Genomic DNA, 16985 nt, shown 5'->3' with positions numbered 1-16985 from the left:
TTTATTATGTCGTTTAGATTTTGTTTCACAATCAATTAAAAAGGACTATGGATTAAAGCATTTAATGTCAATGGCCATTCTAAGCTGAATGTGCCTGCTCTCGTCAGATCGCAGAAGTTACACAGCTTAAGGCCTCGCTAGTACCAGTGTGGGAGACTGTCTGGGAATCCGTGGTGCGGTTGACTTTTTATTATGTCGTTTAGATTTTGTTTCACAATCGATTAAAAAGGACTATGGATTAAAGCATTTAATGTCAATGGCCATTCTAAGCTGAATGTGCCTGCTCTCGTCAGATCGCAAAAGTTACACAGCTTAAGGCCTCGCTTGTACCAGTGTGGGAGACTGTCTGGGAATCCGTGGTACGGTTGCCTTTTTATTATGTCGTTTAGATTTTGTTTCACAATCGCTTAAAAGGACTATGGATTAAAGCATTTAATGTCAATGGCCATTCTAAGCTGAATGTGCCTGCTCTCGTCAGAGCGCAGAAGTTACACAGCTTAAGGCCTCGCTAGTACCAGTGTGGGAGACTGTCTGGGAATCCGTGGTGCGGTTGCATTTTTATTATGTCGTTTAGATTTTGTTTCACAATCGATTAAATAGGACTATGGATTAAGGCTTTTAATGTCAATGGCCATTCTAAGCTGAATGTGCCTGCTCTCGTCAGATCGCAGAAGTTACACAGCTTAAGGCCTCGCTAGTACCAGTGTGGGAGACTGTCTGGGAATCCGTGGTGCGGTTGACTTTTTATTATGTCGTTTAGATTTTGTTTCACAATCGATTAAAAAGGACTATGGATTAAAGCATTTAATGTCAATGGCCATTCTAAGCTGAATGTGCCTGCTCTCGTTAGATCGCAGAAGTTACACAGCTTAACGCCTCGCTAGTACCAGTGTGGGTGACTGTCTGGGAATCCGTGGTGCGGTTGACTTTTTATTATGTCGTTTAGATTTTGTTTCACAATAGATTAAATAGGACTATGGATTAAAGCATTTAATGTCAATTGCCATTCTAAGCTGAATGTGCCTGCTCTCGTTAGATCGCAGAAGTTACACAGCTTAACGCCTCGCTAGTACCAGTGTGGGTGACTGTCTGGGAATCCGTGGTGCGGTTGACTTTTTATTATGTCGTTTAGATTTTGTTTCACAATAGATTAAATAGGACTATGGATTAAAGCATTTAATGTCAATGGCCATTCTAAGCTGAATGTGCCTGCTCTCGTCAGATCGCAGAAGTTACACAGCTTAAAGCCTCGCTAGTACCAGTGTGGGAGACTGTCTGGGAATCCGTGGTGCGGTTGACTTTTTATTATGTCGTTTAGATTTTGTTTCACAATAGATTAAATAGGACTATGGATTAAAGCTTTTAACGTCAATGGCCATTCTAAGCTGAATGTGCCTCCTCTCGTCCGAACGCAGAAGATACACAGCTTAAGGCCTCGCTAGTACCAGTGTGGGAGACTGTCTGGGAATCCGTGGTGCGGTTGGCTTTTTATGATGTCGTTTAGATTTTGTTTCACAATAGATTAAATAGGACTATGGATTAAAGCATTTAACGTCAATGGCCATTCTAAGCTGAATGTGCCTGCTCTCGTCAGATCGCAGAAGTTACACAGCTTAAGGCCTCGCTAGTACCAGTGTGGGAGACTGTCTGGGAATCCGTGGTGCGGTTGACTTTCTATTATGTCGTTTAGATTTTGTTTCACAATAGATTAAATAGGACTATGGATTAAAGCATTTAATGTCAATGGCCATTCTAAGCTGAATGTGCCTGCTCTCGTCAGATTGCAGAAATTACACAGCTTAAGGCCTCGCTAGTACCAGTGTGGGAGACTGTCTGGGAATCCGTGGTGCGGTTGACTTTTTATTATGTCGTTTAGATTTTGTTTCACAATAGATTAAATAGGACTATGGATTAAAGCATTTAACGTCAATGGCCATTCTAAGCTGAATGTGCCTGCTCTCGTCCGAACGCAGAAGATACACAGCTTAAGGCCTCGCTAGTACCAGTGTGGGAGACTGTCTGGGAATCCGTGGTGCGGTTGACTTTTTATGATGTCGTTTAGATTTTGTTTCACAATCAATTAAAAAGGACTATGGATTAAAGCATTTAATGTCAATGGCCATTCTAAGCTGAATGTACCTGCTCTCGTCAGATCGCAGAGGTTACACAGGTTAAGGCCTCGCTAGTACCAGTGTGGGAGACTGTCTGGGAATCCGTGGTGCGGTTGACTTTTTATTATGTCGTTTAGATTTTGTTTCACAATCGATTAAAAAGGACTATGGATTAAAGCATTTAATGTCAATGGCCATTCTAAGCTGAATGTGCCTGCTCTCGTCAGATCGCAGAAGTTACACAGCTTAAGGCCTCGCTAGTACCAGTGTGGGAGACTGTCTGGGAATCCGTGGTGCGGTTGACTTTTTATTATGTTGTTTAGATTTTGTTTCACAATCGATTAAAAAGGACTATGGATTAAAGCATTTAATGTCAATGGCCATTCTAAGCTGAATGTGCCTGCTCTCGTCAGATCGCAGAACTTACACAGCTTAAGGCCTCGCTAGTACCAGTGTGGGAGACTGTCTGGGAATCCGTGGTGCGGTTGACTTTTTATGATGTCGTTTAGATTTTGTTTCACAATCAATTAAAAAGGACTATGGATTAAAGCATTTAATGTCAATGGCCATTCTAAGCTGAATGTGCCTGCTCTCGTTAGATCACAGAAGTTACACAGCTTAAGGCCTCGCTAGTACCAGTGTGGGAGACTGTCTGGGAATCCGTGGTGCGGTTGACTTTTTATTATGTCGTTTAGATTTTGTTTCACAATCGATTAAAAAGGACTATGGATTAAAGCATTTAATGTCAATGGCCATTCTAAGCTGAATGTGCCTGCTCTCGTCAGATCGCAGAAGTTACACAGCTTAAGGCCTCGCTAGTACCAGTGTGGGAGACTGTCTGGGAATCCGTGGTGCGGTTGACTTTTTATTATGTTGTTTAGATTTTGTTTCACAATCGATTAAATAGGACTATGGATTAAAGCATTTAATGTCAATGGCCATTCTAAGCTGAATGTGGCTGCTCTCGTCAGATCGCAGAAGTTACCCAGCTTAAGGCCTCGCTAGTACCAGTGTGGGAGACTGTCTGGGAATCCGTGGTGCGGTTGAGTTTTTATTATGTCGTTTAGATTTTGTTTCACAATCGATTAAAAAGGACTATGGATTAAAGCATTTAATGTCAATGGCCATTCTAAGCTGAATGTGCCTGCTCTCGTCAGATCGCAGAACTTACACAGCTTAAGGCCTCGCTAGTACCAGTGTGGGAGACTGTCTGGGAATCCGTGGTGCGGTTGACTTTGTATTATGTCGTTTAGATTTTGTTTCACAATAGATTAAATAGGACTATGGATTAAAGCATTTAACGTCAATGGCCATTCTAAGCTGAATGTGCCTGCTCTCGTCAGAACGCAGAAGTTACATAGCTTAAGGCCTCGCTAGTACCAGTGTGGGAGACTGTCTGGGAATCCGTGGTGCGGTTGACTTTTTTTTATATTGTTTAGATTTTGTTTCACAATAGATTAAATAGGACTATGGATTAAGGCTTTTAATGTCAATGGCCATTCTAAGCTGAATGTGCCTGTTCTCGTCAGATCGCAGAAGTTACACAGCTTAAGGCCTCGCTAGTACCAGTGTGGGAGACTGTCTGGGAATCCGTGGTGCGGTAGCCTTTTTATTATGTCGTTTAGATTTTGTTTCACAATAGATTAAATAGGACTATGGATTAAGGCTTTTAATGTCAATGGCCATTCTAAGCTGAATGTGCCTGCTCTCGTCAGAGCGCAGAAGTTACACAGCTTAAGGGCTCGCTAGTACCAGTGTGGTAGACTGTCTGGGAATCCGTGGTGCGGTTGACTTTTTATTATGTCGTTTAGATTTTGTTTCACAATAGATTAAATAGGACTATGGATTACAGCATTTAACGTCAATGGCCATTCTAAGCTGAATGTGCCTGCTCTCGTCAGATTGCAGAAGTTGCACAGCTTAAGGCCTCGCTAGTACCAGTGTGGGAGACTGTCTGGGAATCCGTGGTGCGGTTGACTTTTTATTATGTTGTTTAGATTTTGTTTCACAATAGATTAAATAGGACTATGGATTAAGGCTTTTAATGTCAATGGCCATTCTAAGCTGAATGTGCCTGCTCTCGTCAGATCGCAGAAGTTACACAGCTTAAGGCCTCGCTAGTACCAGTGTGGGAGACTGTCTGGGAATCCGTGGTGCGGTTGACTTTTTATTATGTCGTTTAGATTGTGTTTCACAATAGATTAAATAGGACTATGGATTAAAGCATTTAACGTCAATGGCCATTCTAAGCTGAATGTGCCTGTTCTCGTCAGATCGCAGAAGTTACACAGCTTAAGGCCTCGCTAGTACCAGTGTAGGAGACTGTCTGGGAATCCGTGGTGTGGTTGAATTTTTATTATGTCGTTTAGATTTTGTTTCACAATCGATTAAAAAGGACTATGGATTAAAGCATTTAATGTCAATGGCCATTCTAAGCTGAATGTGCCTGCTCTCGTCAGATCGCAGAAGTTACACAGCTTAAGGCCTCGCTAGTACCAGTGTGGGAGACTGTCTGGGAATCCGTGGTGCGGTTGCATTTTTATTATGTCGTTTAGATTTTGTTTCACAATCGATTAAATAGGACTATGGATTAAGGCTTTTAATGTCAATGGCCATTCTAAGCTGAATGTGCCTGCTCTCGTCAGATCGCAGAAGTTACACAGCTTAAGGCCTCGCTAGTACCAGTGTGGGAGACTGTCTGGGAATCCGTGGTGCGGTTGACTTTTTATTATGTCGTTTAGATTTTGTTTCACAATCGATTAAAAAGGACTATGGATTAAAGCATTTAATGTCAATGGCCATTCTAAGCTGAATGTGCCTGCTCTCGTTAGATCGCAGAAGTTACACAGCTTAACGCCTCGCTAGTACCAGTGTGGGTGACTGTCTGGGAATCCGTGGTGCGGTTGACTTTTTATTATGTCGTTTAGATTTTGTTTCACAATAGATTAAATAGGACTATGGATTAAAGCATTTAATGTCAATGGCCATTCTAAGCTGAATGTGCCTGCTCTCGTCAGATCGCAGAACTTACACAGCTTAAGGCCTCGCTAGTACCAGTGTGGGAGACTGTCTGGGAATCCGTGGTGCGGTTGACTTTTTTTTATGTTGTTTAGATTTTGTTTCACAATAGATTAAATAGGACTATGGATTAAGGCTTTTAATGTCAATGGCCATTCTAAGCTGAATGTGCCTGCTCTCGTCAGATCGCAGAAGTTACACAGCTTAAAGCCTCGCTAGTACCAGTGTGGGAGACTGTCTGGGAATCCGTGGTGCGGTTGACTTTTTATTATGTCGTTTAGATTTTGTTTCACAATAGATTAAATAGGACTTTGGATTAAAGCTTTTAACGTCAATGGCCATTCTAAGCTGAATGTGCCTCCTCTCGTCCGAACGCAGAAGATACACAGCTTAAGGCCTCGCTAGTACCAGTGTGGGAGACTGTCTGGGAATCCGTGGTGCGGTTGGCTTTTTATGATGTCGTTTAGATTTTGTTTCACAATAGATTAAATAGGACTATGGATTAAAGCATTTAACGTCAATGGCCATTCTAAGCTGAATGTGCCTGCTCTCGTCAGATCGCAGAAGTTACACAGCTTAAGGCCTCGCTAGTACCAGTGTGGGAGACTGTCTGGGAATCCGTGGTGCGGTTGACTTTCTATTATGTCGTTTAGATTTTGTTTCACAATAGATTAAATAGGACTATGGATTAAAGCATTTAATGTCAATGGCCATTCTAAGCTGAATGTGCCTGCTCTCGTCAGATTGCAGAAATTACACAGCTTAAGGCCTCGCTAGTACCAGTGTGGGAGACTGTCTGGGAATCCGTGGTGCGGTTGACTTTTTATTATGTCGTTTAGATTTTGTTTCACAATAGATTAAATAGGACTATGGATTAAAGCATTTAACGTCAATGGCCATTCTAAGCTGAATGTGCCTGCTCTCGTCCGAACGCAGAAGATACACAGCTTAAGGCCTCGCTAGTACCAGTGTGGGAGACTGTCTGGGAATCCGTGGTGCGGTTGACTTTTTATGATGTCGTTTAGATTTTGTTTCACAATCAATTAAAAAGGACTATGGATTAAAGCATTTAATGTCAAAGGCCATTCTAAGCTGAATGTACCTGCTCTCGTCAGATCGCAGAGGTTACACAGGTTAAGGCCTCGCTAGTACCAGTGTGGGAGACTGTCTGGGAATCCGTGGTGCGGTTGACTTTTTATTATGTCGTTTAGATTTTGTTTCACAATCGATTAAAAAGGACTATGGATTAAAGCATTTAATGTCAATGGCCATTCTAAGCTGAATGTGCCTGCTCTCGTCAGATCGCAGAAGTTACACAGCTTAAGGCCTCGCTAGTACCAGTGTGGGAGACTGTCTGGGAATCCGTGGTGCGGTTGACTTTTTATTATGTTGTTTAGATTTTGTTTCACAATCGATTAAAAAGGACTATGGATTAAAGCATTTAATGTCAATGGCCATTCTAAGCTGAATGTGCCTGCTCTCGTCAGATCGCAGAACTTACACAGCTTAAGGCCTCGCTAGTACCAGTGTGGGAGACTGTCTGGGAATCCGTGGTGCGGTTGACTTTTTATGATGTCGTTTAGATTTTGTTTCACAATCAATTAAAAAGGACTATGGATTAAAGCATTTAATGTCAATGGCCATTCTAAGCTGAATGTGCCTGCTCTCGTTAGATCACAGAAGTTACACAGCTTAAGGCCTCGCTAGTACCAGTGTGGGAGACTGTCTGGGAATCCGTGGAGCGGTTGACTTTTTATTATGTCGTTTAGATTTTGCTTCACAATCGATTAAAAAGGACTATGGATTAAAGCATTTAATGTCAATGGCCATTCTAAGCTGAATGTGCCTGCTCTCGTCAGATCGCAGAAGTTACACAGCTTAAGGCCTCGCTAGTACCAGTGTGGGAGACTGTCTGGGAATCCGTGGTGCGGTTGACTTTTTATTATGTTGTTTAGATTTTGTTTCACAATCGATTAAATAGGACTATGGATTAAAGCATTTAATGTCAATGGCCATTCTAAGCTGAATGTGGCTGCTCTCGTCAGATCGCAGAAGTTACCCAGCTTAAGGCCTCGCTAGTACCAGTGTGGGAGACTGTCTGGGAATCCGTGGTGCGGTTGAGTTTTTATTATGTCGTTTAGATTTTGTTTCACAATCGATTAAAAAGGACTATGGATTAAAGCATTTAATGTCAATGGCCATTCTAAGCTGAATGTGCCTGCTCTCGTCAGATCGCAGAACTTACACAGCTTAAGGCCTCGCTAGTACCAGTGTGGGAGACTGTCTGGGAATCCGTGGTGCGGTTGACTTTGTATTATGTCGTTTAGATTTTGTTTCACAATAGATTAAATAGGACTATGGATTAAAGCATTTAACGTCAATGGCCATTCTAAGCTGAATGTGCCTGCTCTCGTCAGAACGCAGAAGTTACATAGCTTAAGGCCTCGCTAGTACCAGTGTGGGAGACTGTCTGGGAATCCGTGGTGCGGTTGACTTTTTTTTATGTTGTTTAGATTTTGTTTCACAATAGATTAAATAGGACTATGGATTAAGGCTTTTAATGTCAATGGCCATTCTAAGCTGAATGTGCCTGTTCTCGTCAGATCGCAGAAGTTACACAGCTTAAGGCCTCGCTAGTACCAGTGTGGGAGACTGTCTGGGAATCCGTGGTGCGGTAGCCTTTTTATTATGTCGTTTAGATTTTGTTTCACAATAGATTAAATAGGACTATGGATTAAGGCTTTTAATGTCAATGGCCATTCTAAGCTGAATGTGCCTGCTCTCGTCAGAGCGCAGAAGTTACACAGCTTAAGGGCTCGCTAGTACCAGTGTGGTAGACTGTCTGGGAATCCGTGGTGCGGTTGACTTTTTATTATGTCGTTTAGATTTTGTTTCACAATAGATTAAATAGGACTATGGATTACAGCATTTAACGTCAATGGCCATTCTAAGCTGAATGTGCCTGCTCTCGTCAGATTGCAGAAGTTGCACAGCTTAAGGCCTCGCTAGTACCAGTGTGGGAGACTGTCTGGGAATCCGTGGTGCGGTTGACTTTTTTTTATGTTGTTTAGATTTTGTTTCACAATAGATTAAATAGGACTATGGATTAAGGCTTTTAATGTCAATGGCCATTCTAAGCTGAATGTGCCTGCTCTCGTCAGATCGCAGAAGTTACACAGCTTAAGGCCTCGCTAGTACCAGTGTGGGAGACTGTCTGGGAATCCGTGGTGCGGTTGACTTTTTATTATGTCGTTTAGATTTTGTTTCACAATAGATTAAATAGGACTATGGATTAAAGCATTTAACGTCAATGGCCATTCTAAGCTGAATGTGCCTGCTCTCGTCCGAACGCAGAAGATACACAGCTTAAGGCCTCGCTAGTACCAGTGTGGGAGACTGTCTGGGAATCCGTGGTGCGGTTGGCTTTTTATGATGTCGTTTAGATTTTGTTTCACAATAGATTAAATAGGACTATGGATTAAAGCATTTAACGTCAATGGCCATTCTAAGCTGAATGTGCCTGCTCTCGTCAGATCGCAGAAGTTACACAGCTTAAGGCCTCGCTAGTACCAGTGTGGGAGACTGTCTGGGAATCCGTGGTGCGGTTGACTTTCTATTATGTCGTTTAGATTTTGTTTCACAATAGATTAAATAGGACTATGGATTAAAGCATTTAATGTCAATGGCCATTCTAAGCTGAATGTGCCTGCTCTCGTCAGATTGCAGAAATTACACAGCTTAAGGCCTCGCTAGTACCAGTGTGGGAGACTGTCTGGGAATCCGTGGTGCGGTTGACTTTTTATTATGTCGTTTAGATTTTGTTTCACAATAGATTAAATAGGACTATGGATTAAAGCATTTAACGTCAATGGCCATTCTAAGCTGAATGTGCCTGCTCTCGTCCGAACGCAGAAGATACACAGCTTAAGGCCTCGCTAGTACCAGTGTGGGAGACTGTCTGGGAATCCGTGGTGCGGTTGACTTTTTATGATGTCGTTTAGATTTTGTTTCACAATCAATTAAAAAGGACTATGGATTAAAGCATTTAATGTCAATGGCCATTCTAAGCTGAATGTACCTGCTCTCGTCAGATCGCAGAAGTTACACAGGTTAAGGCCTCGCTAGTACCAGTGTGGGAGACTGTCTGGGAATCCGTGGTGCGGTTGACTTTTTATTATGTCGTTTAGATTTTGTTTCACAATCGATTAAAAAGGACTATGGATTAAAGCATTTAATGTCAATGGCCATTCTAAGCTGAATGTGCCTGCTCTCGTCAGATCGCAGAAGTTACACAGCTTAAGGCCTCGCTAGTACCAGTGTGGGAGACTGTCTGGGAATCCGTGGTGCGGTTGACTTTTTATTATGTTGTTTAGATTTTGTTTCACAATCGATTAAAAAGGACTATGGATTAAAGCATTTAATGTCAATGGCCATTCTAAGCTGAATGTGCCTGCTCTCGTCAGATCGCAGAACTTACACAGCTTAAGGCCTCGCTAGTACCAGTGTGGGAGACTGTCTGGGAATCCGTGGTGCGGTTGACTTTTTATGATGTCGTTTAGATTTTGTTTCACAATCAATTAAAAAGGACTATGGATTAAAGCATTTAATGTCAATGGCCATTCTAAGCTGAATGTGCCTGCTCTCGTTAGATCACAGAAGTTACACAGCTTAAGGCCTCGCTAGTACCAGTGTGGGAGACTGTCTGGGAATCCGTGGTGCGGTTGACTTTTTATTATGTCGTTTAGATTTTGTTTCACAATCGATTAAATAGGACTATGGATTAAAGCATTTAACGTCAATGGCCATTCTAAGCTGAATGTGCCTGCTCTCGTCAGAACGCAGAAGTTACACAGCTTAAGGCCTCGCTAGTACCAGTGTGGGAGACTGTCTGGGAATCCGTGGTGCGGTTGACTTTTTTTTATGTTGTTTAGATTTTGTTTCACAATAGATTAAATAGGACTATGGATTAAGGCTTTTAATGTCAATGGCCATTCTAAGCTGAATGTGCCTGTTCTCGTCAGATCGCAGAAGTTACACAGCTTAAGGCCTCGCTAGTACCAGTGTGGGAGACTGTCTGGGAATCCGTGGTGCGGTAGCCTTTTTATTATGTCGTTTAGATTTTGTTTCACAATAGATTAAATAGGACTATGGATTACGGCTTTTAATGTCAATGGCCATTCTAAGCTGAATGTGCCTGCTCTCGTCAGAGCGCAGAAGTTACACAGCTTAAGGGCTCGCTAGTACCAGTGTGGTAGACTGTCTGGGAATCCGTGGTGCGGTTGACTTTTTATTATGTCGTTTAGATTTTGTTTCACAATAGATTAAATAGGACTATGGATTACAGCATTTAACGTCAATGGCCATTCTAAGCTGAATGTGCCTGCTCTCGTCAGATTGCAGAAGTTGCACAGCTTAAGGCCTCGCTAGTACCAGTGTGGGAGACTGTCTGGGAATCCGTGGTGCGGTTGAATTTTTATTATGTCGTTTAGATTTTGTTTCACAATCGATTAAAAAGGACTATGGATTAAAGCATTTAATGTCAATGGCCATTCTAAGCTGAATGTCCCTGCTATCGTCAGATCGCAGAAGTTACACAGCTTAAGGCCTCGCTAGTACCAGTGTGGGAGACTGTCTGGGAATCCGTGGTGCGGTTGACTTTTTATTATGTTGTTTAGATTTTGTTTCACAATAGATTAAATAGGACTATGGATTAAGGCTTTTAATGTCAATGGCCATTCTAAGCTGAATGTGCCTGCTCTCGTCAGATCGCAGAAGTTACACAGCTTAAGGCCTCGCTAGTACCAGTGTGGGAGACTGTCTGGGAATCCGTGGTGCGGTTGACTTTTTATTATGTCGTTTAGATTGTGTTTCACAATAGATTAAATAGGACTATGGATTAAAGCATTTAACGTCAATGGCCATTCTAAGCTGAATGTGCCTGTTCTCGTCAGATCGCAGAAGTTACACAGCTTAAGGCCTCGCTAGTACCAGTGTAGGAGACTGTCTGGGAATCCGTGGTGTGGTTGAATTTTTATTATGTCGTTTAGATTTTGTTTCACAATCGATTAAAAAGGACTATGGATTAAAGCATTTAATGTCAATGGCCATTCTAAGCTGAATGTCCCTGCTCTCGTCAGATTGCAGAAGTTACACAGCTTAAGGCCTCGCTTGTACCAGTGTGGGAGACTGTCTGGGAATCCGTTTTGCGGTTGACTTTTTATTATGTCGTTTAGATTTTGTTTCACAATCAATTAAAAAGGACTATGGATTAAAGCATTTAATGTCAATGGCCATTCTAAGCTGAATGTGCCTGCTCTCGTCAGATCGCAGAAGTTACACAGCTTAAGGCCTCGCTAGTACCAGTGTGGGAGACTGTCTGGGAATCCGTGGTGCGGTTGACTTTTTATTATGTCGTTTTGATTTTGTTTCACAATCAATTAAAAAGGACTATGGATTAAAGCATTTAATGTCAATGGCCATTCTAAGCTGAATGTGCCTGCTCTCGTCAGATCGCAGAAGTTACACAGCTTAAGGCCTCGCTAGTACCAGTGTGGGAGACTGTCTGGGAATCCGTGGTGCGGTTGACTTTTTATTATGTCGTTTAGATTTTGTTTCACAATCGATTAAAAAGGACTATGGATTAAAGCATTTAATGTCAATGGCCATTCTAAGCTGAATGTGCCTGCTCTCGTCAGATCGCAAAAGTTACACAGCTTAAGGCCTCGCTTGTACCAGTGTGGGAGACTGTCTGGGAATCCGTGGTACGGTTGCCTTTTTATTATGTCGTTTAGATTTTGTTTCACAATCGCTTAAAAAGGACTATGGATTAAAGCATTTAATGTCAATGGCCATTCTAAGCTGAATGTGCCTGCTCTCGTCAGATCGCAGAAGTTACACAGCTTAAGGCCTCGCTAGTACCAGTGTGGGAGACTGTCTGGGAATCCGTGGTGCGGTTGCATTTTTATTATGTCGTTTAGATTTTGTTTCACAATCGATTAAATAGGACTATGGATTAAGGCTTTTGATGTCAATGGCCATTCTAAGCTGAATGTGCCTGCTCTCGTCAGATCGCAGAAGTTACACAGCTTAAGGCCTCGCTAGAACCAGTGTGGGAGACTGTCTGGGAATCCGTGGTGCGGTTGACTTTTTATTATGTCGTTTAGATTTTGTTTCACAATCGATTAAAAAGGACTATGGATTAAAGCATTTAATGTCAATGGCCATTCTAAGCTGAATGTGCCTGCTCTCGTTAGATCGCAGAAGTTACACAGCTTAACGCCTCGCTAGTACCAGTGTGGGTGACTGTCTGGGAATCCGTGGTGCGGTTGACTTTTTATTATGTCGTTTAGATTTTGTTTCACAATAGATTAAATAGGACTATGGATTAAAGCATTTAATGTCAATGGCCATTCTAAGCTGAATGTGCCTGCTCTCGTCAGATCGCAGAACTTACACAGCTTAAGGCCTCGCTAGTACCAGTGTGGGAGACTGTCTGGGAATCCGTGGTGCGGTTGACTTTTTTTTATGTTGTTTAGATTTTGTTTCACAATAGATTAAATAGGACTATGGATTAAGGCTTTTAATGTCAATGGCCATTCTAAGCTGAATGTGCCTGCTCTCGTCAGATCGCAGAAGTTACACAGCTTAAGGCCTCGCTAGTACCAGTGTGGGAGACTGTCTGGGAATCCGTGGTGCGGTTGGCTTTTTATGATGTCGTTTAGATTTTGTTTCACAATAGATTAAATAGGACTATGGATTAAAGCATTTAACGTCAATGGCCATTCTAAGCTGAATGTGCCTGCTCTCGTCAGATCGCAGAAGTTACACAGCTTAAGGCCTCGCTAGTACCAGTGTGGGAGACTGTCTGGGAATCCGTGGTGCGGTTGACTTTCTATTATGTCGTTTAGATTTTGTTTCACAATAGATTAAATAGGACTATGGATTAAAGCATTTAATGTCAATGGCCATTCTAAGCTGAATGTGCCTGCTCTCGTCAGATTGCAGAAATTACACAGCTTAAGGCCTCGCTAGTACCAGTGTGGGAGACTGTCTGGGAATCCGTGGTGCGGTTGACTTTTTATTATGTCGTTTAGATTTTGTTTCACAATAGATTAAATAGGACTATGGATTAAAGCATTTAACGTCAATGGCCATTCTAAGCTGAATGTGCCTGCTCTCGTCCGAACGCAGAAGATACACAGCTTAAGGCCTAGCTAGTACCAGTGTGGGAGACTGTCTGGGAATCCGTGGTGCGGTTGACTTTTTATGATGTCGTTTAGATTTTGTTTCACAATCAATTAAAAAGGACTATGGATTAAAGCATTTAATGTCAATGGCCATTCTAAGCTGAATGTACCTGCTCTCGTCAGATCGCAGAAGTTACACAGGTTAAGGCCTCGCTAGTACCAGTGTGGGAGACTGTCTGGGAATCCGTGGTGCGGTTGACTTTTTATTATGTCGTTTAGATTTTGTTTCACAATCGATTAAAAAGGACTATGGATTAAAGAATTTCATGTCAATGGCCATTCTAAGCTGAATGTGCCTGCTCTCGTTAGATCACAGAAGTTACACAGCTTAAGGCCTCGCTAGTACCAGTGTGGGAGACTGTCTGGGAATCCGTGGTGCGGTTGACTTTTTATTATGTCGTTTAGATTTTGTTTCACAATCGATTAAAAAGGACTATGGATTAAAGCATTTAATGTCAATGGCCATTCTAAGCTGAATGTGCCTGCTCTCGTCAGATCGCAGAAGTTACACAGCTTAAGGCCTCGCTAGTACCAGTGTGGGAGACTGTCTGGGAATCCGTGGTGCGGTTGACTTTTTATTATGTTGTTTAGATTTTGTTTCACAATCGATTAAATAGGACTATGGATTAAAGCATTTAATGTCAATGGCCATTCTAAGCTGAATGTGCCTGCTCTCGTCAGATCGCAGAAGTTACCCAGCTTAAGGCCTCGCTAGTACCAGTGTGGGAGACTGTCTGGGAATCCGTGGTGCGGTTGAGTTTTTATTATGTCGTTTAGATTTTGTTTCACAATCGATTAAAAAGGACTATGGATTAAAGCATTTAACGTCAATGGCCATTCTAAGCTGAATGTGCCTGCTCTCGTCCGAACGCAGAAGTTACACAGCTTAAGGCCTCGCTAGTACCAGTGTGGGAGACTGTCTGGGAATCCGTGGTGCGGTTAACTTTTTATTATGTCGTTTAGATTTTGTTTCACAATCGATTCAAAAGGACTATGGATTAAAGCATTTAATGTCAATGGCCATTCTAAGCTGAATGTGCCTGCTCTCGTCAGATCGCAGAAGTTACACAGCTTAAGGCCTCGCTAGTACCAGTGTGGGAGACTGTCTGGGAATCCGTGGTGCGGTTGACTTTTTATTATGTCGTTTAGATTTTGTTTCACAATAGATTAAATAGGACTATGGATTAAAGCATTTAACGTCAATGGCCATTCTAAGCTGAATGTGCCTGCTCTCATCAGAACGCAGAAGTTACATAGCTTAAGGCCTCGCTAGTACCAGTGTGGGAGACTGTCTGGGAATCCGTGGTGCGGTTGACTTTTTATTATGTCGTTTAGATTTTGTTTCACAATAGATTAAATAGGACTATGGATTAAAGCATTTAAAGTCAATGGCCATTCTAAGATGAATGTGCCTCCTCTCGTCAGAACGCAGAAGTTACACAGCTTAAGGCCTCGCTAGTACCAGTGTGGGAGACTGTCTGGGAATCCGTGGTGCGGTTGAATTTTTATTATGTCGTTTAGATTTTGTTTCACAATCGATTAAAAAGGACTATGGATTAAAGCATTTACTGTCAATGGCCATTCTAAGCTGAATGTCCCTGCTCTCGTCAGATCGCAGAAGTTACACAGCTTAAGGCCTCGCTAGTACCAGTGTGGGAGACTGTCTGGGAATCCGTGGTGCGGTTTACTTTTTATTATGTTGTTTAGATTTTGTTTCACAATAGATTAAATAGGACTATGGATTAAGGCTTTTAATGTCAATGGCCATTCTAAGCTGAATGTGCCTGCTCTCGTCAGATCGCAGAAGTTACACAGCTTAAGGCCTCGCTAGTACCAGTGTGGGAGACTGTCTGGGAATCCGTGGTGCGGTTGACTTTTTATTATGTCGTTTAGATTGTGTTTCACAATAGATTAAATAGGACTATGGATTAAAGCATTTAACGTCAATGGCCATTCTAAGCTGAATGTGCCTGTTCTCGTCAGATCGCAGAAGTTACACAGCTTAAGGCCTCGCTAGTACCAGTGTAGGAGACTGTCTGGGAATCCGTGGTGTGGTTGAATTTTTATTATGTCGTTTAGATTTTGTTTCACAATCGATTAAAAAGGACTATGGATTAAAGCATTTAATGTCAATGGCCATTCTAAGCTGAATGTCCCTGCTCTCGTCAGATTGCAGAAGTTACACAGCTTAAGGCCTCGCTTGTACCAGTGTGGGAGACTGTTTGGGAATCCGTTTTGCGGTTGACTTTTTATTATGTCGTTTAGATTTTGTTTCACAATCGATTAAAAAGGACTATGGATTAAAGCATTTAATGTCAATGGCCATTCTAAGCTGAATGTGCCTGCTCTCGTCAGATCGCAAAAGTTACACAGCTTAAGGCCTCGCTTGTACCAGTGTGGGAGACTGTCTGGGAATCCGTGGTACGGTTGCCTTTTTATTATGTCGTTTAGATTTTGTTTCACAATCGCTTAAAAAGGACTATGGATTAAAGCATTTAATGTCAATGGCCATTCTAAGCTGAATGTGCCTGCTCTCGTCAGATCGCAGAAGTTACACAGCTTAAGGCCTCGCTAGTACCAGTGTGGGAGACTGTCTGGGAATCCGTGGTGCGGTTGCATTTTTATTATGTCGTTTAGATTTTGTTTCACAATCGATTAAATAGGACTATGGATTAAGGCTTTTGATGTCAATGGCCATTCTAAGCTGAATGTGCCTGCTCTCGTCAGATCGCAGAAGTTACACAGCTTAAGGCCTCGCTAGTACCAGTGTGGGAGACTGTCTGGGAATCCGTGGTGCGGTTGACTTTTTATTATGTCGTTTAGATTTTGTTTCACAATCGATTAAAAAGGACTATGGATTAAAGCATTTAATGTCAATGGCCATTCTAAGCTGAATGTGCCTGCTCTCGTTAGATCGCAGAAGTTACACAGCTTAACGCCTCGCTAGTACCAGTGTGGGTGACTGTCTGGGAATCCGTGGTACGGTTGACTTTTTATTATGTCGTTTAGATTTTGTTTCACAATAGATTAAATAGGACTATGGATTAAAGCATTTAATGTCAATGGCCATTCTAAGCTGAATGTGCCTGCTCTCGTCAGATCGCAGAACTTACACAGCTTAAGGCCTCGCTAGTACCAGTGTGGGAGACTGTCTGGGAATCCGTGGTGCGGTTGACTTTTTTTTATGTTGTTTAGATTTTGTTTCACAATAGATTAAATAGGACTATGGATTAAGGCTTTTAATGTCAATGGCCATTCTAAGCTGAATGTGCCTGCTCTCGTCAGATCGCAGAAGTTACACAGCTTAAGGCCTCGCTAGTACCAGTGTGGGAGACTGTCTGGGAATCCGTGGTGCGGTTGACTTTTTATTATGTCGTTTAGATTTTGTTTCACAATAGATTAAATAGGACTATGGATTAAAGCATTTAACGTCAATGGCCATTCTAAGCTGAATGTGCCTGCTCTCGTCCGAACGCAGAAGATACACAGCTTAAGTCCTCGCTAGTACCAGTGTGGGAGACTGTCTGGGAATCCGTGGTGCGGTTGGCTTTTTATGATGTCGTTTAGATTTTGTTTCACAATAGATTAAATAGGACTATGGATTAAAGCA

General features: G+C 42.2%; 84 pseudogenes; all 84 read left to right on the top strand.

Annotated features, from left to right (window-relative positions):
* The first annotated feature begins 66 nt into the window (after positions 1 to 66).
* On the top strand, positions 67 to 185 carry LOC142679373 (5S ribosomal RNA; annotated as a pseudogene).
* A 67-nt stretch (positions 186 to 252) lies between these two features.
* On the top strand, positions 253 to 371 carry LOC142679245 (5S ribosomal RNA; annotated as a pseudogene).
* A 66-nt stretch (positions 372 to 437) lies between these two features.
* Positions 438 to 556, top strand: LOC142678854 (5S ribosomal RNA; annotated as a pseudogene).
* Positions 557 to 623: 67 nt separating this feature from the next.
* Positions 624 to 742, top strand: LOC142679372 (5S ribosomal RNA; annotated as a pseudogene).
* Positions 743 to 809: 67 nt separating this feature from the next.
* Positions 810 to 928, top strand: LOC142678634 (5S ribosomal RNA; annotated as a pseudogene).
* Positions 929 to 995: 67 nt separating this feature from the next.
* Positions 996 to 1114, top strand: LOC142678446 (5S ribosomal RNA; annotated as a pseudogene).
* Positions 1115 to 1181: 67 nt separating this feature from the next.
* LOC142678320 (5S ribosomal RNA) lies at positions 1182 to 1300 on the top strand (annotated as a pseudogene).
* A 67-nt stretch (positions 1301 to 1367) lies between these two features.
* On the top strand, positions 1368 to 1486 carry LOC142679115 (5S ribosomal RNA; annotated as a pseudogene).
* Positions 1487 to 1553: 67 nt separating this feature from the next.
* LOC142679371 (5S ribosomal RNA) lies at positions 1554 to 1672 on the top strand (annotated as a pseudogene).
* A 67-nt stretch (positions 1673 to 1739) lies between these two features.
* Positions 1740 to 1858, top strand: LOC142677903 (5S ribosomal RNA; annotated as a pseudogene).
* Positions 1859 to 1925: 67 nt separating this feature from the next.
* Positions 1926 to 2044, top strand: LOC142679983 (5S ribosomal RNA; annotated as a pseudogene).
* A 67-nt stretch (positions 2045 to 2111) lies between these two features.
* Positions 2112 to 2230, top strand: LOC142678325 (5S ribosomal RNA; annotated as a pseudogene).
* A 67-nt stretch (positions 2231 to 2297) lies between these two features.
* On the top strand, positions 2298 to 2416 carry LOC142679370 (5S ribosomal RNA; annotated as a pseudogene).
* A 67-nt stretch (positions 2417 to 2483) lies between these two features.
* On the top strand, positions 2484 to 2602 carry LOC142677932 (5S ribosomal RNA; annotated as a pseudogene).
* A 67-nt stretch (positions 2603 to 2669) lies between these two features.
* On the top strand, positions 2670 to 2788 carry LOC142678331 (5S ribosomal RNA; annotated as a pseudogene).
* A 67-nt stretch (positions 2789 to 2855) lies between these two features.
* On the top strand, positions 2856 to 2974 carry LOC142679369 (5S ribosomal RNA; annotated as a pseudogene).
* A 67-nt stretch (positions 2975 to 3041) lies between these two features.
* Positions 3042 to 3160, top strand: LOC142679184 (5S ribosomal RNA; annotated as a pseudogene).
* A 67-nt stretch (positions 3161 to 3227) lies between these two features.
* LOC142677930 (5S ribosomal RNA) lies at positions 3228 to 3346 on the top strand (annotated as a pseudogene).
* A 67-nt stretch (positions 3347 to 3413) lies between these two features.
* Positions 3414 to 3532, top strand: LOC142679994 (5S ribosomal RNA; annotated as a pseudogene).
* A 67-nt stretch (positions 3533 to 3599) lies between these two features.
* On the top strand, positions 3600 to 3718 carry LOC142678520 (5S ribosomal RNA; annotated as a pseudogene).
* A 253-nt stretch (positions 3719 to 3971) lies between these two features.
* On the top strand, positions 3972 to 4090 carry LOC142678949 (5S ribosomal RNA; annotated as a pseudogene).
* A 67-nt stretch (positions 4091 to 4157) lies between these two features.
* On the top strand, positions 4158 to 4276 carry LOC142679368 (5S ribosomal RNA; annotated as a pseudogene).
* Positions 4277 to 4343: 67 nt separating this feature from the next.
* LOC142678600 (5S ribosomal RNA) lies at positions 4344 to 4462 on the top strand (annotated as a pseudogene).
* A 67-nt stretch (positions 4463 to 4529) lies between these two features.
* LOC142678561 (5S ribosomal RNA) lies at positions 4530 to 4648 on the top strand (annotated as a pseudogene).
* Positions 4649 to 4715: 67 nt separating this feature from the next.
* LOC142679367 (5S ribosomal RNA) lies at positions 4716 to 4834 on the top strand (annotated as a pseudogene).
* A 67-nt stretch (positions 4835 to 4901) lies between these two features.
* On the top strand, positions 4902 to 5020 carry LOC142678633 (5S ribosomal RNA; annotated as a pseudogene).
* A 67-nt stretch (positions 5021 to 5087) lies between these two features.
* On the top strand, positions 5088 to 5206 carry LOC142677929 (5S ribosomal RNA; annotated as a pseudogene).
* Positions 5207 to 5273: 67 nt separating this feature from the next.
* On the top strand, positions 5274 to 5392 carry LOC142678319 (5S ribosomal RNA; annotated as a pseudogene).
* A 67-nt stretch (positions 5393 to 5459) lies between these two features.
* Positions 5460 to 5578, top strand: LOC142679113 (5S ribosomal RNA; annotated as a pseudogene).
* Positions 5579 to 5645: 67 nt separating this feature from the next.
* LOC142679365 (5S ribosomal RNA) lies at positions 5646 to 5764 on the top strand (annotated as a pseudogene).
* Positions 5765 to 5831: 67 nt separating this feature from the next.
* Positions 5832 to 5950, top strand: LOC142677902 (5S ribosomal RNA; annotated as a pseudogene).
* A 67-nt stretch (positions 5951 to 6017) lies between these two features.
* LOC142679981 (5S ribosomal RNA) lies at positions 6018 to 6136 on the top strand (annotated as a pseudogene).
* Positions 6137 to 6203: 67 nt separating this feature from the next.
* LOC142678991 (5S ribosomal RNA) lies at positions 6204 to 6322 on the top strand (annotated as a pseudogene).
* Positions 6323 to 6389: 67 nt separating this feature from the next.
* On the top strand, positions 6390 to 6508 carry LOC142679363 (5S ribosomal RNA; annotated as a pseudogene).
* Positions 6509 to 6575: 67 nt separating this feature from the next.
* Positions 6576 to 6694, top strand: LOC142677928 (5S ribosomal RNA; annotated as a pseudogene).
* Positions 6695 to 6761: 67 nt separating this feature from the next.
* LOC142678858 (5S ribosomal RNA) lies at positions 6762 to 6880 on the top strand (annotated as a pseudogene).
* A 67-nt stretch (positions 6881 to 6947) lies between these two features.
* On the top strand, positions 6948 to 7066 carry LOC142679362 (5S ribosomal RNA; annotated as a pseudogene).
* A 67-nt stretch (positions 7067 to 7133) lies between these two features.
* Positions 7134 to 7252, top strand: LOC142679183 (5S ribosomal RNA; annotated as a pseudogene).
* Positions 7253 to 7319: 67 nt separating this feature from the next.
* On the top strand, positions 7320 to 7438 carry LOC142677927 (5S ribosomal RNA; annotated as a pseudogene).
* Positions 7439 to 7505: 67 nt separating this feature from the next.
* LOC142679992 (5S ribosomal RNA) lies at positions 7506 to 7624 on the top strand (annotated as a pseudogene).
* A 67-nt stretch (positions 7625 to 7691) lies between these two features.
* LOC142678519 (5S ribosomal RNA) lies at positions 7692 to 7810 on the top strand (annotated as a pseudogene).
* A 253-nt stretch (positions 7811 to 8063) lies between these two features.
* On the top strand, positions 8064 to 8182 carry LOC142678948 (5S ribosomal RNA; annotated as a pseudogene).
* A 67-nt stretch (positions 8183 to 8249) lies between these two features.
* On the top strand, positions 8250 to 8368 carry LOC142679361 (5S ribosomal RNA; annotated as a pseudogene).
* Positions 8369 to 8435: 67 nt separating this feature from the next.
* Positions 8436 to 8554, top strand: LOC142677774 (5S ribosomal RNA; annotated as a pseudogene).
* A 67-nt stretch (positions 8555 to 8621) lies between these two features.
* LOC142679360 (5S ribosomal RNA) lies at positions 8622 to 8740 on the top strand (annotated as a pseudogene).
* A 67-nt stretch (positions 8741 to 8807) lies between these two features.
* LOC142677901 (5S ribosomal RNA) lies at positions 8808 to 8926 on the top strand (annotated as a pseudogene).
* Positions 8927 to 8993: 67 nt separating this feature from the next.
* Positions 8994 to 9112, top strand: LOC142679980 (5S ribosomal RNA; annotated as a pseudogene).
* A 67-nt stretch (positions 9113 to 9179) lies between these two features.
* On the top strand, positions 9180 to 9298 carry LOC142679858 (5S ribosomal RNA; annotated as a pseudogene).
* Positions 9299 to 9365: 67 nt separating this feature from the next.
* Positions 9366 to 9484, top strand: LOC142679359 (5S ribosomal RNA; annotated as a pseudogene).
* A 67-nt stretch (positions 9485 to 9551) lies between these two features.
* LOC142677926 (5S ribosomal RNA) lies at positions 9552 to 9670 on the top strand (annotated as a pseudogene).
* Positions 9671 to 9737: 67 nt separating this feature from the next.
* Positions 9738 to 9856, top strand: LOC142678329 (5S ribosomal RNA; annotated as a pseudogene).
* Positions 9857 to 9923: 67 nt separating this feature from the next.
* LOC142679868 (5S ribosomal RNA) lies at positions 9924 to 10042 on the top strand (annotated as a pseudogene).
* A 67-nt stretch (positions 10043 to 10109) lies between these two features.
* Positions 10110 to 10228, top strand: LOC142678518 (5S ribosomal RNA; annotated as a pseudogene).
* Positions 10229 to 10667: 439 nt separating this feature from the next.
* On the top strand, positions 10668 to 10786 carry LOC142678848 (5S ribosomal RNA; annotated as a pseudogene).
* Positions 10787 to 10853: 67 nt separating this feature from the next.
* On the top strand, positions 10854 to 10972 carry LOC142679358 (5S ribosomal RNA; annotated as a pseudogene).
* Positions 10973 to 11039: 67 nt separating this feature from the next.
* On the top strand, positions 11040 to 11158 carry LOC142678599 (5S ribosomal RNA; annotated as a pseudogene).
* A 253-nt stretch (positions 11159 to 11411) lies between these two features.
* On the top strand, positions 11412 to 11530 carry LOC142679357 (5S ribosomal RNA; annotated as a pseudogene).
* Positions 11531 to 11597: 67 nt separating this feature from the next.
* On the top strand, positions 11598 to 11716 carry LOC142679356 (5S ribosomal RNA; annotated as a pseudogene).
* A 67-nt stretch (positions 11717 to 11783) lies between these two features.
* LOC142679243 (5S ribosomal RNA) lies at positions 11784 to 11902 on the top strand (annotated as a pseudogene).
* A 67-nt stretch (positions 11903 to 11969) lies between these two features.
* On the top strand, positions 11970 to 12088 carry LOC142678560 (5S ribosomal RNA; annotated as a pseudogene).
* A 67-nt stretch (positions 12089 to 12155) lies between these two features.
* On the top strand, positions 12156 to 12274 carry LOC142678727 (5S ribosomal RNA; annotated as a pseudogene).
* A 67-nt stretch (positions 12275 to 12341) lies between these two features.
* Positions 12342 to 12460, top strand: LOC142678631 (5S ribosomal RNA; annotated as a pseudogene).
* Positions 12461 to 12527: 67 nt separating this feature from the next.
* Positions 12528 to 12646, top strand: LOC142677925 (5S ribosomal RNA; annotated as a pseudogene).
* A 67-nt stretch (positions 12647 to 12713) lies between these two features.
* On the top strand, positions 12714 to 12832 carry LOC142679849 (5S ribosomal RNA; annotated as a pseudogene).
* Positions 12833 to 12899: 67 nt separating this feature from the next.
* Positions 12900 to 13018, top strand: LOC142679355 (5S ribosomal RNA; annotated as a pseudogene).
* A 67-nt stretch (positions 13019 to 13085) lies between these two features.
* Positions 13086 to 13204, top strand: LOC142677900 (5S ribosomal RNA; annotated as a pseudogene).
* A 67-nt stretch (positions 13205 to 13271) lies between these two features.
* LOC142678365 (5S ribosomal RNA) lies at positions 13272 to 13390 on the top strand (annotated as a pseudogene).
* A 67-nt stretch (positions 13391 to 13457) lies between these two features.
* LOC142679857 (5S ribosomal RNA) lies at positions 13458 to 13576 on the top strand (annotated as a pseudogene).
* Positions 13577 to 13643: 67 nt separating this feature from the next.
* On the top strand, positions 13644 to 13762 carry LOC142678328 (5S ribosomal RNA; annotated as a pseudogene).
* A 67-nt stretch (positions 13763 to 13829) lies between these two features.
* On the top strand, positions 13830 to 13948 carry LOC142679352 (5S ribosomal RNA; annotated as a pseudogene).
* A 67-nt stretch (positions 13949 to 14015) lies between these two features.
* LOC142678471 (5S ribosomal RNA) lies at positions 14016 to 14134 on the top strand (annotated as a pseudogene).
* A 67-nt stretch (positions 14135 to 14201) lies between these two features.
* Positions 14202 to 14320, top strand: LOC142680013 (5S ribosomal RNA; annotated as a pseudogene).
* Positions 14321 to 14387: 67 nt separating this feature from the next.
* Positions 14388 to 14506, top strand: LOC142679351 (5S ribosomal RNA; annotated as a pseudogene).
* Positions 14507 to 14573: 67 nt separating this feature from the next.
* LOC142679779 (5S ribosomal RNA) lies at positions 14574 to 14692 on the top strand (annotated as a pseudogene).
* A 253-nt stretch (positions 14693 to 14945) lies between these two features.
* Positions 14946 to 15064, top strand: LOC142678243 (5S ribosomal RNA; annotated as a pseudogene).
* A 67-nt stretch (positions 15065 to 15131) lies between these two features.
* LOC142679350 (5S ribosomal RNA) lies at positions 15132 to 15250 on the top strand (annotated as a pseudogene).
* A 67-nt stretch (positions 15251 to 15317) lies between these two features.
* Positions 15318 to 15436, top strand: LOC142678597 (5S ribosomal RNA; annotated as a pseudogene).
* A 253-nt stretch (positions 15437 to 15689) lies between these two features.
* LOC142679241 (5S ribosomal RNA) lies at positions 15690 to 15808 on the top strand (annotated as a pseudogene).
* A 67-nt stretch (positions 15809 to 15875) lies between these two features.
* Positions 15876 to 15994, top strand: LOC142678557 (5S ribosomal RNA; annotated as a pseudogene).
* Positions 15995 to 16061: 67 nt separating this feature from the next.
* LOC142678282 (5S ribosomal RNA) lies at positions 16062 to 16180 on the top strand (annotated as a pseudogene).
* A 67-nt stretch (positions 16181 to 16247) lies between these two features.
* On the top strand, positions 16248 to 16366 carry LOC142679026 (5S ribosomal RNA; annotated as a pseudogene).
* Positions 16367 to 16433: 67 nt separating this feature from the next.
* LOC142677921 (5S ribosomal RNA) lies at positions 16434 to 16552 on the top strand (annotated as a pseudogene).
* Positions 16553 to 16619: 67 nt separating this feature from the next.
* Positions 16620 to 16738, top strand: LOC142678270 (5S ribosomal RNA; annotated as a pseudogene).
* Positions 16739 to 16805: 67 nt separating this feature from the next.
* On the top strand, positions 16806 to 16924 carry LOC142678613 (5S ribosomal RNA; annotated as a pseudogene).
* The last annotated feature ends 61 nt before the right edge of the window (positions 16925 to 16985 follow it).

Source organism: Rhinoderma darwinii, assembly GCF_050947455.1.
Source record: "Rhinoderma darwinii isolate aRhiDar2 chromosome 2 unlocalized genomic scaffold, aRhiDar2.hap1 SUPER_2_unloc_55, whole genome shotgun sequence".
Taxonomy (NCBI): Eukaryota; Metazoa; Chordata; class Amphibia; order Anura; family Rhinodermatidae; genus Rhinoderma; species Rhinoderma darwinii.
The sequence above is the reverse complement of the archived record's forward strand: the minus strand, read 5'-3'. Positions and strand labels throughout refer to the sequence as shown.